General features: G+C 40.6%; 1 long non-coding RNA gene across 2 annotated transcripts in view; it reads left to right on the plus strand.

Annotated features, from left to right (window-relative positions):
- Positions 1–16,147, plus strand: part of LOC138433724 (uncharacterized) — a 50,448-nt gene that overhangs the window by 9,899 nt on the left and 24,402 nt on the right. Inside the window, exons 2-3 of one of the 2 annotated variants that reach the window (XR_011254447.1) lie at positions 7,569–7,730; positions 12,218–12,564. This is a non-coding gene — a long non-coding RNA (uncharacterized lncRNA). Of the gene's footprint in view, positions 1–7,568; positions 7,731–12,217; positions 12,565–16,147 lie in introns of those variants that run through there. The other variant, XR_011254448.1, reaches the window with a different exon arrangement.

A 16,147-nucleotide genomic window follows, 5' to 3' on the forward strand; every position in this document is an offset into this window, starting at 1 on the left:
TTCTGAATGTTGAGTTTTAAGCCAACTTTTTCATTCTCCTCTTTCACTTTCATCAAGAGGCTCTTTAGTTCCTCTTCACTTTCTGCCATAAGGGTGGTGTCATCTGCATATCTGAGGTTATTGATATTTCTCCCGGCAATCTTGACTCCAGCTTGTGCTTCTTCCAGCCCAGCATTTCTCATGACGTACTCTGCATAGAAGTTAAATAAGCAGGGTGACAAAACACAGCCTTGACGTACTCCTTCTCCTATTTGGAACCAGTCTTTTGTTCCATGTCCAGTTCTAACTGTTGCTTCCTGACCTGCAAATAGTTTTCTCAAGCGGCAGGTCAGGTGGTCTTGTATTCCCATCTCTTTCAGAATTTTCCACAGATTATTTTGATCCACACAGTCAAAGGCTTTGGCATAGTCAATAAAGCAGAAATAGATGTTTTTCTGGAACTCTCTTGCTTTTTCCATGATGTTGGCAATTTGATCTCTGGTTCCTCTGCCTTTCCTAAAACCAGCTTGAACATCTGGAAGTTCACGGTTCATGTATTGCTGAAGCCTGGCTTAGAGAATTTTGAGCATTACTTTACTAAGGTGTGAGATGAGTGCAATTGTGTAGTAGTTTGAACATTCTTTGTCATTGCCTTTCTTTGGGATTGCAATGGAAACTGACCTTTTCCAGTCCTGTGGCCACTGCTGAGTTTTCCAAATTTGCTGGCATATTGAGTGCAGCACTTCCACAGCATCATCTTTCAGGATTTGAAGTAGCTCAACTAGAATGCCATCACCTCTACTAGCTTTGTTTTTAGTGATACTTCCTAAGTCCCACTTGACTTCATACTGCAGGATGTCTGGCTCTAGGTGAGTGATCACACCATCGTGATTATCTTGGTCATGAGGATTTTTTTGTACAGTTCTTCTGTGTATTCTTGCCACCTGTTCTTAATATCTTCTGCTTCTGCTAGGTCCCTACCATTTCTGTCCTTATCAAGCCCATCTTTGCATGAAATGTTCCCTTGGTATCCCTAGTTTTCTTGAAGAGATCTCTAGTCTTTCCTATTCTGTTGTTTTCCTCTATTTCTTTTCATTAATAGCTGAGGAAGGCTTTCTTATGTCTCCTTGCTATTCTTTGGAACTCTGCATTCAGATGCTTATATCTTTCTTTCCCTATCACACCCAAATTCCTTTACCTTACTTACTCTCTTTTTTCCTTAAAACATGTGTCACCTTCTAACACACAAGATAATACTCTTGTTGTGTTTATTGTTAATTTTAATCTCCACTCATTCAAATACAAGCTACACATGGACAGAGATCTGGGGGTTTTGCAGGAGACAAAGCACTAATCTATCCTGGTAACTAAAAGTGGACCAGGCACATGAGAGTCCTCAAGAAATGTTTGTTAGAAAATGAGTGAGTGTCCTCTGAGCAGCACCCAGATGTCCACAGGCAACAAGTCCACCTTAAACCTATTTATGTTTTTCCAAACTTATTTTTCCCCTCCCCATTCATCCAAGCTAGCACTCCCCAATTTTCCCTCTCTCTTATCCTGCCCTATTCCTCTTTCTAAAATTATTTGGTTTTCACAACTTGCTACAGTTCCTCTGCATTATTCCTCACCCATCACCTGCTCACTGCTCCACGGTTCCACCTTGTCCTGTAGGTGTTGTGCATTACTTGACAATATCAAAGTCTACTTGTCTCTTATCTATCCCCATATGATCCCTTCCTCACACTATTTCTTGGTGATCTTTTTAAAATGCAAAATAATCGGTATAATCGGCTCCAGTTTCATCCATCTCAACAGAACTGATTCAAATGTATTCTTTTTAACGGCTGAGTAATACTCCATTGTGTATATGTACCACAGCTTTCTTGAAGTAAGCCAGAAAGAAAAACACCAATACAGTGTACTAACACATATATATGGAATTTAGAAAGATGGCAATGATGACCCTGTATGCAAGACAGCAAAAAAGACACAGATGTGTATAGCAGACTTTGGGACTCAGAGGGAGAAGGAGAGGGTGTGATGATTTGGGAGAATGGCATTGAAACATGTATACTATCATGTAAGAATTGAATCACCAGTCTATGTCCGATGCAGGATACAGCATGCTTGGGGCTGGTGCATGGGGATGACCTAGAGGGATGTTGTGGGGAGGGACGGGGGAGGGGGGTTCATGTTTGGGATTGCATGTACACCCGTAGTGGATTCATGTCAATGTATGGCAAAACCAATACAGTATTGTAAAGTAAAATAAAGTAAAAAATAAAAATTAAAAAATAAAATAAAATGCAAAATAATGAGAAATGAAACAGAAACCACAATTTATAAAACTAACAGTGTGTCTCAACACCGATAAACTGTCTCATACTGTGACATGCAAGAAAAACAACCTCAAGCTAAAACTGGCTTAACACAAGCTCATTCAGATCTATACATTTGATTCCAAGATAAGCCCTTAGTTCATAAAGGGTTTCACAAATACTCAAGGATTCCAAAAATAAGACTGTGAAAGGAACTCCCTTGGTTTACAAATTCTGGCAGGTCCTTGCTGCAACCTGCCCCAGAACCATCTGAAACTTTTCAGCATCCTGCCCTCACTCTCCCTTTGAGTTGTTACCAAGACTTGCTGGAGGTGATGTTCACTCTTGCTCAGAAAGTTGAATAAACTCAGCTTCATGTACTCAGTCTGGGTGGTCTTGGTGGGAGCTTTGTAGCCATCTTTCAATTTTCTGCTTAAGCTCCTTTTATTACTCCCTGCAGAGTAATAGCCTGCAGAAAAGTCCACTAATCCCATCATGGTGCACAAGCTGTCCCTGGGAAGCCACCTGCCCTCTCCTCTCAGCATGGTTGCGGCTTTGTTCTTTCATCTTTCCTTGACTTTGCAGATGTTCCACCTACTTGTCTTCTTCTGCTCCCTATGGCATTCTTTCAGTTACATTTCAAGTTTCATCTACCAATCTACATATCCTTCTTACCTGTTCTCACTAGCCTCTTAGACATATATTGGCTCAAGGACTGAATAGTTGGCTTACTCAGCTCATTGGAGAGACATGACTTGCCCCATCCCAGGTCCAGCATCAGGCCCAGTGCCTGGTATATGGCCATCATTTGTAAACTTTTCTTCATAAATTGGAGGTAATGCATATGTGACCCCATGGGCTGCACCATGCCAGGCTTTCCTGTCCTTCACTATTTCCTGGAATTTGCTCAAACTCATGTCCACTGAGTCAATGATGTCATTAACCATCTCATCCATTGTCACCTTCTTCTCCTCCTGCTCTCAATCTTTCCCAGCTCTAGGGTCTAAAACACTCATTAAATGAGTTGGCTCTTCACATAAAGTACTAGAGCTTCAGCTCCAATAAATATCCAAGGTAGATTTATATATTATTAACTGGTTTAATCTCTTTTCTGTCCAAGGGACTCACAAGAGTCTTCTACAGAATGACAGATTTAAAGCATCAATTCTTCAGTGCTCAGATTTCTTATGGTCCAACTCTCATATTCACAAATGACTACTGGAAAAACCACAGGACTTTTATCGGCAAAGTGATGTCTCTGCTTTTTAATACAATCTCTAGGTTAGTCAAAGCTTTTCTTCCAAAAAGCAAGCTTCTTTTAATTTCATGGCTGAAGCTACCATCTGCAGTGATTTTGAAGCCCAGTAAATCCCTGTTTCCACTTTTTCTCCATCTTTGCCATGAGGTGATGGACCGAGATGCCATAATCTTAGTTTTTTGAATATTGAGTTTTAAGCCAGCTTTCTAACTTTTGTCTTTCACCCTCATCAAGAGGCTTTTTAGTTCCTCTTTGTTTTCTGCCATGAGGGTAGTGTAGTGTCATCTGCATATCTGAGATTGTTGCTATTTCTCCTGGCACTTCTGATTCCAGCTTGTGATTCATTCAGTCTGGCATTTTGCATGATGTACTCTACACAGAAGTTAAATAAGCTGGGTAATAATATACAGCTTTGTCATACTCCTTTCCCCACTTTGAAACAGTCTATTGTTCCATATTCTAACCTTTGTTTCTTGACCTGCATACAAGTTTCTCAGGAGGCTGGTAAGGTGATCTACTATTCCCATCTCTTTGAGAATTTTCCACTGTTTGTTGTGATTCACATAGTCAAAGGCTTTAGCCTAGTCAGTAACGCAGAAGTGGATTTATTTTTCTGGAATTCTCTTGCATTTTCTATGATTCAGTGAACGCTGGCAATTTGATTTCTGGTTCCTCTGCTCCTTGTACATCCAGTTTGTACATCTGAAAGTTCTTGGTTTATGTACTATTGAACCCTAGCTTGAAGGATTTTGAGCATTACCTTGCTAGCATGTGAAATGAGGGCAATATAGGGTAGTTTGAACAATTCTCTGGTTGTCTTACTTTGAGATTGGGATGAAAACTGATCCCTTCAATTCCTGTGGCCACTGCTGAGTTTTCCAAACTTGTTGGCATATTGAATGTGGTATTTCTCAGCTCAGTTCAGTCGCTCAGTCGTATCCGACTCTTTGCAACCCCATGAATCGCAGCATGCCAGGCCTCCCTGTCCGTCACCTCTCCAGGAGTTCACCCAAACTCATGTGCATTGAGTTGGTGATGTCATCCAGCCATCACATCCTCTGTTTCCCCCTTCTCCTCCTGCCCCCAATTCCTCCCAGCATCAGGGTCTTTTCCAATGAGTCAACTCTTCACATGAGGTGGCCAAAGTACTGGAGTTTCAGCCTCAGCATCAGTCCTTCCAATGAACACCCAGGACTGGTCTCCTTTAGGATGTACTGGTTCGATCTCCTTGCAGTCCAAGGGACTCTCAAGAGTCTTCTTCAACACCACAGTCCAAAAGCATCAGTTCTTTGGCGCTCAGCTTTCTTCACAGTCCAACTCTCACATCCATACATGACCACTGGAAAAACCATAGCCTTGACTAGATGGACCTTTGTTGGCAATGTAATGTCTCTGCTTTTGAATATGCTATCTAGGTTGGTCATAACTTTCCTTCCAGGGACTAAGCATCTTTTAATTTCATGGCTGCAATCACCATCTGCAGTGATTTTGGAGTCCCCAAAAATAAAGTCTGACACTGTTTCCACTGTTTCCCCATCTATTCCCCATGAAGTGATGGGACCAGATGCCATGATCTTCGTTTTCTGAATGTTGAGTTTTAAGCCAATTTTTTCATTCTCCTCTTTCACTTTCATCAAGAGGCTCTTTAGTTCCTCTTCACTTTCTGCCATAAGGGTGGTGTCATCTGCATATCTGAGGTTATTGATATTTCTCCTGGCAATCTTGACTCCAGCTTGTGCTTCTTCCAGCCCAGCGTTTCTCATGATGTACTCTACATAGAAGTTAAATAATCAGGGTGGCAATATACAGCCTTGATGTACTCTTTTTCCTATTTGGAACCAGTCTGTTGTTTCATGTCCAGTTCTAACTGCTGCTTCCTGACATGCATATAGGTTTCTCAAGATAGTATTCCCATCTCTTTCAGAATTTTCCACAGTTTATTGTGATCCACACAGTCAAAGGCTTTGGCATAGTCAATAAAGCAGAAATAGATGTTTTTCTGGAACTCTCTTGCTTTTTCCATGATCCAGTGGATGTTGGCAATTTGATTTCTGGTTCCTCTGCCTTTCCTAAAACCAGCTTGAACATCTGAAAGTTCTTGATTCATGTATTACTGAAGCCTGGCTTGGAAAATTTTGAGCATTATTTTACTAGCATGTGAGATGAGTGCAATTGTGCAGTGGTTTGAGCATTCTTTTGCATTGCCTTTCTTTGGGATTGGAATAAAAACTGACCTTTTCCAGTCCTGTGGCCACTGCTGAGTTTTCCAAATTTGCTGGCATATTGAGCGCAGCACTTTCACAGCATCATCTTTCAGGATTTGAAATAGCTCACTGGAAGAAACACAAACTGGAATCAAGATTGCCAGGAGAAATATCAATCACCACAGATATGCAGATAACACCACCCTTATGGCAGAAAGTGAAGAGGAGCTAAAAGCCTCTTGATGAAAGTGAAAGAGGAGAGCGAAAAAGTTGGCTTAAAGCTCAACATTCAGAAAACGAAGATCATGGCATCTGGTCCCATCACTTCATGGGGAATAGATGGGGAAACAGTAGAAACAGTGTCAGACTTTATCTTTTTGGGCTCCAAAATCACTGCAGATGGTGACTGCAGCCATGAAATTAAAAGACGCTTACTCCTTGGAAGAAAAGTTATGACCAACCTAGATAGCATATTCAAAAGCAGAGACATTACTTTGCCGACTAAGGTCCATCTAGTCAAGACTATGGTTTTTCCAGTAGTCATGTATGGATGTGAGAGTTGGACTGTGAAGAAGGTTGAGCGCCGAAGATTTGATGCTTTTGAAGTGTGGTGTTGGAGAAGACTCTTGAGAGTCCCTTGGACTGCAAGGAGATCCAACCAGTCCATTCTGAAGGAGATCAACCCTGGGATTTCTTTGGAAGGAATGATGCTAAAGCTGAAACTCCAGTACTTTGGCCACCTCATGCGAAGTGTTGATTCATTGGAAAAGACTCTGATGCTGGGTGGGATTGGGGGCAGGAGGCGAAGGGGACGACCAAGGATGAGATGGCTGGATGGCATCATGGACTAGATGGACGTGAGTCTGAGTAAACTCCAGGAGATGGTGATGGACAGGGATGCCTGGCGTGCTGTGATTCATGGGGTCACAAAGAGTTGGACACGCCTGAGTGACTGAACTGAACTGAGCCATTCCATCATCTCCACTAGTTTTGTTCACAGTAATGCTTCCTAAGGCCCATTTGACTTCACATTCCAGGATTTCTGGCTCTAGATAAGTGACCACACCACCATTGTTATGTGGGTCATTAAGACCTTTTCGGTACAGTTCAGTTGTGTATTCTTGCCACCTCTTCTTAATCTCTTCTACTTCTGTTACATATTGTTACTTCTGTTAATCTCTTCTACTTACCGTTTCTGTCCTTTATTGTGCCCATCTTTTCGTGAAATGTCCCCTCGGTATCTCTAATTTTCTTGAAGAGAACTCTAGTCTATCCTATTCTATTGTTTTCCCCTATTTCACTGCATTGTTCACTTAGGAAGGCTTTTTTTATCTCTCCTTGCTGTTCTTTGGAACTCTGCATTCAGTTAGGTATATTTTCCCTTTCTTCTTTCCCTTTTGTTTCTGTTCTTTTCTGAGCTATTTGTAAGGCCTCCTCAACCATTTTTGCCTTGTTGAATTTCTTTTCCTTTGCGATAGTTTTGGTCACTGTCTCCTGTACAATGTTATGTCTATAGTTTATGAATATATGTAATCATGAATATATGTAAGTGCTAATACATCATGTACATCTATGCAACTCTGAAAACATTGAAACCCAATTGCACAGTATCCATAAAACTGTATATTGATCTAGAATAGTAAAATCTGTGCCTGATTATTACCCATTTGATTTATTTAGTTGGTTAAACCATGATATCTGGAAATCTCTGCTCTGGGGAACTTTTCAATCCTTTCAATCCATATAGTCACCGTATTATCCTTTCCAGTGTCCTGCATCCTCTCTAAGGCTTTACATGTCTTTTGGCAGGAAGTCACAAAGTCAAACAGTATCCACTGGGATTAGACAGCTGGATGAATTGAATGTTGGCTAAGCAAAAGATGACGACTATGACTACTTGACCCACTGCATTGACAACTCAGCAGTCGATAATTGTGACTACATGACTCTGATCTGACTATGTCAACAGTGGTAAGTGAAAGTAACACTCATACTCTCAGTTTGGTGAAATAATGGCCAATTATTAAAGAATATTAAAGTTAAATATTAAATAGAGACCAGCCTCGAAATGTACTGAACAGACAAAAAGAATTAAGCCACATAAGTGAAACAGTTTAACTTCTTCTGCAATACAAATGAAACTTAACCTAGGCCAATTCTTGTAAATGCCTCGAGGGAAAAGCATAAGTAAAAACTAAGCTGAATATGAGGTAACCACATTTAACTAATCTGCTATCACTGGGAAAATTCTAATGCTATAAGAAGTAATTGTAAAGAATAAACAACCTTGCATTTTCACTATGAGCTATCCTATAACAATATATCTCTGAACTTTATTTCACTGATTTAAGAGCCCCCAGTTTGTGAACTGTTATTATGTATACCAAAAAGAATCTTCCTAATGACTATTTTATTGACTAGTGGTTTTAATTTTGCTATTTCTGTGCTTTTGACAGTGTGTTAGTTGCGAATGACTATTGTCACACCATGTCTTGTGAACAATAGCTGCACCTGCTACAAAGACTGTGCTTCTCCCTCAGTCTCTCAATCAGGTGTGCCTTTGGTGGCTTAATCGTGCACTTTTACCCTCCTAGTTCAATCTTCAACGTTCCAAAGGGCCTCCTTAGACACTTAGGACACAAAGATGAATAAGGAGGCTCCCAACACCAAGAGCATAGCATGCCCCACCCATCCATATATGCACCAGCCAGGCAGACTCAGTGGGGAGAACAGTGTGCCAGGGTCCCTCTCCAAAGGTGGCCAGTGAGGATGCACAGAGTGGGAACTTCACTGTGAGTCTCCTGGCTCTCACCATCAGCTGCAGAGATTTACAGATGGCTTAAACTCTTTGAGTCTGTTCATTCAGGCAGGTATTTGGGCCTGTCAGATACAAGAGACTGTGTTGATGCTGAGTGAGAGCCCACAGATCTGGTGGGGCTCTTAGAAGCTTAGTGTAGAAGGGAGTAAGGGGTGTGAATACAACAACTATCTCTCAGGATGTGAAACCGAAGGACTCTGGATACGAGAAGTGGAAGAGTACTTTCTGCTGGTAAGAGCCAGACAAAGCTTGACAAAAGCCAAGAGCAGCAGAGTCTGGCTGATACCAGCAGGTATGAGGGTGAATGGATGAACCAGAGCTAGAGGTAGGACATCACACTGGCTTGCTGATAAATAGGAGAAGAATATTCAGTTATTCTCTTAACAATTATATATTAAACACTTCCTTGACTCTATATAGAGGCAAATAAAACAGAAACACATATAGAGAAAAATAAAACAGAAAAAATGATCTGCCTTTATGGTAAGTAAATTATGCTAGGAGAAGGAAAATAAATGAAAACATGAGTAAAATGAATAGTATGTTAGAGGATGAAAAATGCTATGCAGATGAAAAGATTAAAACAAAAAGGGAGTATTTGCAGTTTTTCTCAGAGAAAGTGAGATTGGAGTGGAAGCTCTTCCTCTGGGATAAAGGAGAGATACCTGGAAGAAGAGCCAGACAAGCCTGTGAGGAAGTGTGCCTGGGAGCCCAGGGATCCAAGAAATGTCAGTGATGGATGAGACGAATGACATGGGCTGCCTTAGTGACAACTGGGTAGACAATGAGCGGAAGGCCAAGGGTTGAGCCTGCGAGTCCGAGAAGAAGATCAGACTGGGTTGGGCAACAACACAATGGGGCTCTGGAGGAAGGTGTGTGAGAATGGCAAGAGTTTGATTCTGGATTGAATCTGGGTGTGAAAGGAGACAGACCTAGAAGACTAAAGGTTTTTCTGGCCTGAGATGTCCTTGAATGCAATGGGGACATCTGGTGGAACATGTTTGCATAGGAAAAGTAAGTTCAGCCTTGGGCATTTCATGTGAGATGTGACCATGGAGCAGAAAAACAAAGAAGGTGCTCAGAAATGAGAAGTGAGGTCCAGGCTGGAGGCACAATGTGAGTGTTACCATGAACAGAAGACGCACACCCTCAGGCAGCAGGAGTAGACAGGAAAGGGAAGAGTTCAGAGACAAGAAGCATGTATCAAGAAAGCCTGAGAAGGAAGGAGCTCCAGGACAAGAGGAGCACAGGAGAGCATGAAGCTGCCATGTGCAGAGTGAAGAAGGGTGGGCAATAACCTGTAGCTCACTGGGATAGGGACCAATGGCTGACTTCTCAATAAGAAGTTCACTGGGGACTTGACTAGATGTAGTGGAGAGGACAGGAGCTTAATTGGAGTAGCTCAGGAAATGGAACAGCAGCTGGAGGATGATGGCATAAAAAGAGTATTTAAAATGGGTCAAGCAAATTCATTGTTCACATAAAAAGGTTTTGTTTTGTTTTGTTTTTTTAATCTCTCCTTGCTTATCTCTGAAATTCTGCACTGATCCTTAGAAGGGAAGCTATGATATACATAGATGGCATATTAAAAAGCAGAGACATCCCTTTTCCAACAAAGGTCCATACAGTCAAACCTATGGTTTTTCCAGTAGTCATGTGTGGATGTGAGAGCTGGACCAAAAAGAAGGCTGAGCATTGAAGAATTGATGCTTTTGCATTGTGGTGCTGGAGAAGACTCTTGAGAGTCCCTTGGGCTACAAGAAAATCAAACCAGTCAATCCCAAAGGAGATCAGCTCTGAATATTCATTGGAAGGACTGACACTGAAGCTGAAGCTCCAATATTTTGGCCATCTGATGCAAATAGCTGGAAAAACCCTGGTGCTAGGAAAGATTGAGTGCAGGAGGATAAGGGGGTGACAGAGGATAAGATGGTTGGATGGTATCCCTGCTCAGTGGACATGAGTTTGAGGAAACTCCGGGAGATTGTGAAGGACAGGGAAGCCTGGCATGCTGCAGTACATGGGGTCACAGAGTCGGACATTAGTTAGCAACTGAACAACAACAAATACATAATCTATGGAGACTCTGAAACCACAAAGTGAATAATATGAATTAAAAGCATCCACATAAAATGAAACTGATAATGGTTAAAATCAAAATTATATAAATTCTGGTAAATTTTATGGTGACTTTGCATTTTATCATGGCACATAGTAAGACTGATCATTGATCAAATATTGATTGAAAAAATAAATTTGATTTGCATTTCCTTGATGATTAGTGATTTTGCTGGGGTGGGGGTGGCTTTCAAAATTTTTATCTTCAGAACCTGAAAGAGTTGGTTAACAAAGTTAGCTGGACTGGTACAATCTGAAGGCCAGGTTCACAGGCCTCCTAATGAGGGCAGATGCATGTGGATATGTAGGAGGAGTGGCCAGGACTCTTATTGAGGTCCCTGCACAAACAAGTGGCCATGGGCAGTCCCAGGACAGTGCACATGAAACCCATCTCCCTGCACAAGCAGGTCCAATAGACCAAGGGCTCTCCTCAAGACATGAGCTCTTTGTGATGCCACAGCACCAGCCTTTAAGTGTCCCACATCCTCTGGAGCTATGAGGCAAGGGTACATTGAAGTGGTTCTCAACAAAGGCTTCCCTGGTAGCTCAGCTGGTAAAGAATGCACCTGCAATGAAGGAGACCCCGGTTCGATTCCTGTATCAGGAAAATCCCCTGGAGAAGAGATGGCATCCAACCATCCAACCCACTCCAGTATTCTTGGGCTTCCCTGGTGGCTCAGTAGGTAAAGAATCTACCTGCAATGCAGGAGACCTGGGTTCAATATCTGGGTTAGGAAGCTCTCCTGGAGGAAGGCATGGCAACCCACTCCAGTATTCTCGCCTGGAGAATCCCCATGGACAGAGTCTGGTGGGCTATATTCCACGGGGTTACAGAGTTGGACACAACTGAGCGACTAAGCACACAGCGCAGTTCTCAGCAAGTAAATGGATATGGAAGTGTTGTTTGCTGTGTACAGGCTCAGGTCATGACAATATTCTCCATGATGTGTCATACGATTCTTCTTTATGACTGAGTGGAATAAATTCAAGAGAATACTGAGAGTTGAAGCTACATGTTGGGGGATGAAAAATCAACACACTGAAGGTCGCTGAGTCCCTGAATCTCTGATTGGAGAAAAATCAACAAGCAGAATTATTTGCTACTTGAAAGCTTAAGCCTGCGGTGATGTGTTATATGAAGTAAACAGAAGTGTGTAAAATATTCAAATGCCTAATATTGTCATGTTATAGAAGCAAACTGTAAAGTCAATAACAAAAACAAAATTGTGAAGAAGGTTTTTCAAGGAAACATCTATTCCAAAATCTAAAAATAGTAAATATTACTTGAAGTTCTGAAAGAATAAATTTCAAATGCAATTTATAAATTTATCGATTTAAGACAGGTTGTGTTCTCCCTAAATAACTTCTGTGTGTTCATGATGTACCATATTTTAATTCTATGATCCCTACTTTTTTCAGATATTTTAGAGCTGGTATGAGTGTTAATTACTTTCTTGTACATAAAAATATAATTGAACAGATCCATCAGCATAATGTTTTTCTTTATTTATGTATATTTTAGAGGAATTGCTAAATGAGTGAAAAGCACAGTGATTCACTTCCTGACCAGCTCCAAGGAATGACAGCTGTATTCCTCTGCTTCAGATAACTGCTGCTTTCTTGGAATCACCTCTGGTCCTCAGTACCCAAATGGGAACACATCTAAAGATTTTCAACTTTTGCCTTCTGCTCAGTTATTTGGGGTAGTTTATCAAGGAGAATTTTATTCTAAGAAGAGCTGAAGTTCTCTGTGCCTAACAGGCTAAAGATCCAGTGGAGAATCTGATGGTGGAAATGGGTAGCACCTTTCTGGGCATGGCTGGAGCATACTATCACCAGTGCCATTAATAAAGAAGTTGCTGCTGCTAAGTAGCTTCAGTCGTGTCCAACTCTGTGTGACCCCATAGATGGCAGCCCACCAGGCTCCTCTGTCCCTGGGATTCTCCAGGCAAGAACACTGGAGTGGGTTGCCATTTCCTTCTCCAATGCATGAAAGTGAAAAGGGAAAATGAAGTCGCTCAGTCGTGTCTGACTCTTCACGACCCCATTCACTGCAGCCTACCAGGCTCCTCTGTCCATGGGATTTTCCAGGCAAGAGTACTGGTGTGGGTTGCCATTGCCTTCTCTGAAGAAAGAAGCTAGGGATTTTAATTTTATGGATCAGAAGGCTTGATATTGTTAAAATATCAGTTCTCTCCAAATCAATATATACAGACTTCATTGCAATCCCATTCAAATTATAAGCAAGTTTTTGTCTATAAATTGTTTTTTTAATTTATTTTTAATTGGGGGATAATTGCTTTACAATGTTGTGTAATATGTTTCTGCTGTACAACAATGTGAATCAGCCATAAGTATACATATATCCACTCCCTCTTGAACCTCACTCCCACCATCCCTGCATTCACCCTTCTAGGTTGTCACAGAGCACTGGGTTTAGCTTCCTGTGATATACAGCAACTTCCCACTAGCTACCTATTTTACATATGATAATGCATATGTTTCAATGCTTTTCTCACAATTTGTCCCATCCTCTCCTTCCTCCGCTGTGTCCACAAGTCTGTTCTCTATGTCTCTTTCTCTATTTCTGCCCTGAAAATACATTCATCACTGCCATTTTTCTAGATTCCATATATATGTGTTAATATACAGTATTTGTTTTTCTCTTTCTGACTTACGTCACTCTGTATAACAGGCTCTAAGTTCACTCACTCAGTTCAACTGACTCACATTCGTTTTATGGCTGAGTAATATCCCATGATATATTTGTACCATGATTTCTTTATCTATTCATCTGTCATTGGACATCTAGGTTGCTTCTATGTCTTGACTATTGTAAATAGTGCTGCAATGAATATTTGGATCCATGTGTCTTTTTTTTTTTTTTTACTTTATTTTACTTTACACTACTGTATTGGTTTTGCCATACATTGACATGAATCCGCCATGGGTGTACATGAGTTCCCAGTCCTGAAACCCCCTCCCACCTCCCACCCCATATCATCTCTCTGGATCGTCCCTGTGCACCAGCCCCAAGCATCCTGTATCCTGTATTGAACATAGACTGGTGATTCGTTTCTTACATGATAGTACACATGTTTCAGTGCCATTCTCCCAAATCATCCCACCCTCTCCCTCTCCCTCAGAGTCCAAAAGTCCGTTCTATACGGACTCACATACAGGGTTATCATTACCATCTTTCTAAACTCCATATATATGTGTTAGTATATTGTATTGGTGTTTTTCTTTCTGGCTTACTTCACTCTGTATAATCGGCTCCAGTTTCATCCATCTCATTAGAACTGATTCAAATGTATTCTTTATAATGGCTGAGTAATACTCCATTGTGTATATGTACCACAGCTTTCTTATCCATTCATCTGCTGATGGACATCTAGTTTGTTTCCATGTCCTGGCTATTATAAACAATGCTGCAATGAACATTGGGGTACATGTGTTCAATTCTGGTTTCCTCGGTGTGTATGCCCAGCAGTGGGATTGCTGGGTCATATGGCAGTTCTCCATGTGTCTTTTTGAATTATGGTTTCCTCTGGGTATGTGCCCAGTAGTGGGATTGATGGGTAATATGGTAATCTCATTCCTAGTTTTTTAAGGAATCTCCATATTATTCACCATAGTGGCTGTATCAATTTACAATCCCATCAAAAGTGCAAGTGCAAGAGTTAGTCACTCAGTTGTGTCTGACCCTGTGTGACTCCATGGACTGTAGCCTGACAGGCTCCTCTGTCCATAGGATTCTCTTGACAATAATACTGGAGAGGATTGCCATTCCCTTCTCCAGGAGATCTTCCCAACTCAGGGATCAAACCTGGGTCTCCTGCATTTCAGGCAGATTCTTTACTGTCTGAGCTACCAGAGTCATAACAGGGCAAGAGGGTTCCCTTTCCTCTACATCCTCTCCAGCATTTCTTGTTTGTAGATTTTTTTGATGATGGTCATTCTCACTGGTGTGAGGTGATATGTCATTGTAATTTTGGTTTGCATTACTCTAATAAAGAGTGATGTTTAGCATCTTTTCATGTATTTATTGGTGATCTGTCTGTCTTCTTTGGAGAAATGTCTTTTTAGGTCTTCTGCCCATTTTTTTATTGGGCTGTTTGTTTTCCTGATATTGAGATGTATGAGCTGCTTATATATCTTGGAGATTGACCTGCTTCATTTCCAATTATTTTCTCCCATCTGAGGGTTGTCATTTCATCTTGTTTATAGTTTCCTTGGCTGTCCAAGACTTTTAAGTTTAATTAGACGGGGTTTATCCCATGGATGCAAGGTTTCTTCAATATACACAAATCAATCAATATGAGATACTATATAGGCAGATTGAAAGATAAAAACCATATGATAATCTCAATAGATGCAGAGAAAGCTTTTCACAAAATTCAACACCCATTTATGGTTAAAAAAAAAAAGTCTTCATAAATGAGCATGGAAAGAAGCTACCTCAACATAATAAAGGCCATATATGACAAACCCACTGCAAACATTAATCTCAGTGGTGAAAAATGGAAAGCACTTCCTGTAAGATGAGGAACAAGATAAGGGTGCCCACTCTCACCACTATTATTCAATATAGTTTTTTTAAGTTCTTACCCAGCAGAGAAGAAAAAGAAATAAAAGGAATCCAGAATGGAAAAGAAGAGGCAAAACTCATTGTTTGCAGGTGAAAATCCTAAAGATACCATCAGAAAATTACTAGAGAAAATCAATGAACTTAGTAAAGCCTTAGAATACACAATCAATACACAGAAGCCCTTGCATTCATATATATTAACAACAAAAAATCAGAAAGAGAAATTAAGAAAACAATTCTATTTGCCATTTCAATGAAAAGAATAAAATATCTAGAAATAAACCTGCCGAAAGAGACAAAGACCTGTAGGCAGAAAACTATAAGATGCTGATGAAAGAAATCAAAGATAATACAAACAGATGGATAGATGGATCAATGATATATTTATATCATGTCCTTGGACTGGAAGAATCAATACTATGAAAATGACTACACTACCCAAAGCAACCTACAGATTCAATGCAATTGCTATCAAATTAACAATGGCATTTCTCACAGAACAAAACAAAACAAACAAAAAAAAATATATATATATAATTTATATGGAAACAAACAAACAAACAAACAAAAAAAACAGAACAGCCGAAGTAATCATATGAAAAATAGAGCTGGAGGAATCAATGTTCCTGACTTCAGACTACACTACAGAGCTACAGTAATCAAGACATAAAAACTAGAAATATAGATCAATAGAACAAGATAGAAAATCCAGAGATAAACCAATGCCCCAATGGCACCTTATCTCTGAGAAAAGAGGCAAGAATGTACAGTGGAGAAAAACAGCCTTTTCATTATGTGGTGCTGGGAAAACAGGACAGCTACCTGTATAGGAATGAAATTAGAATACTTCCTAACACTATA

This window comes from Ovis canadensis, chromosome 2 (genome assembly GCF_042477335.2).
Source record: "Ovis canadensis isolate MfBH-ARS-UI-01 breed Bighorn chromosome 2, ARS-UI_OviCan_v2, whole genome shotgun sequence".
Taxonomy (NCBI): domain Eukaryota; kingdom Metazoa; phylum Chordata; class Mammalia; order Artiodactyla; family Bovidae; genus Ovis; species Ovis canadensis.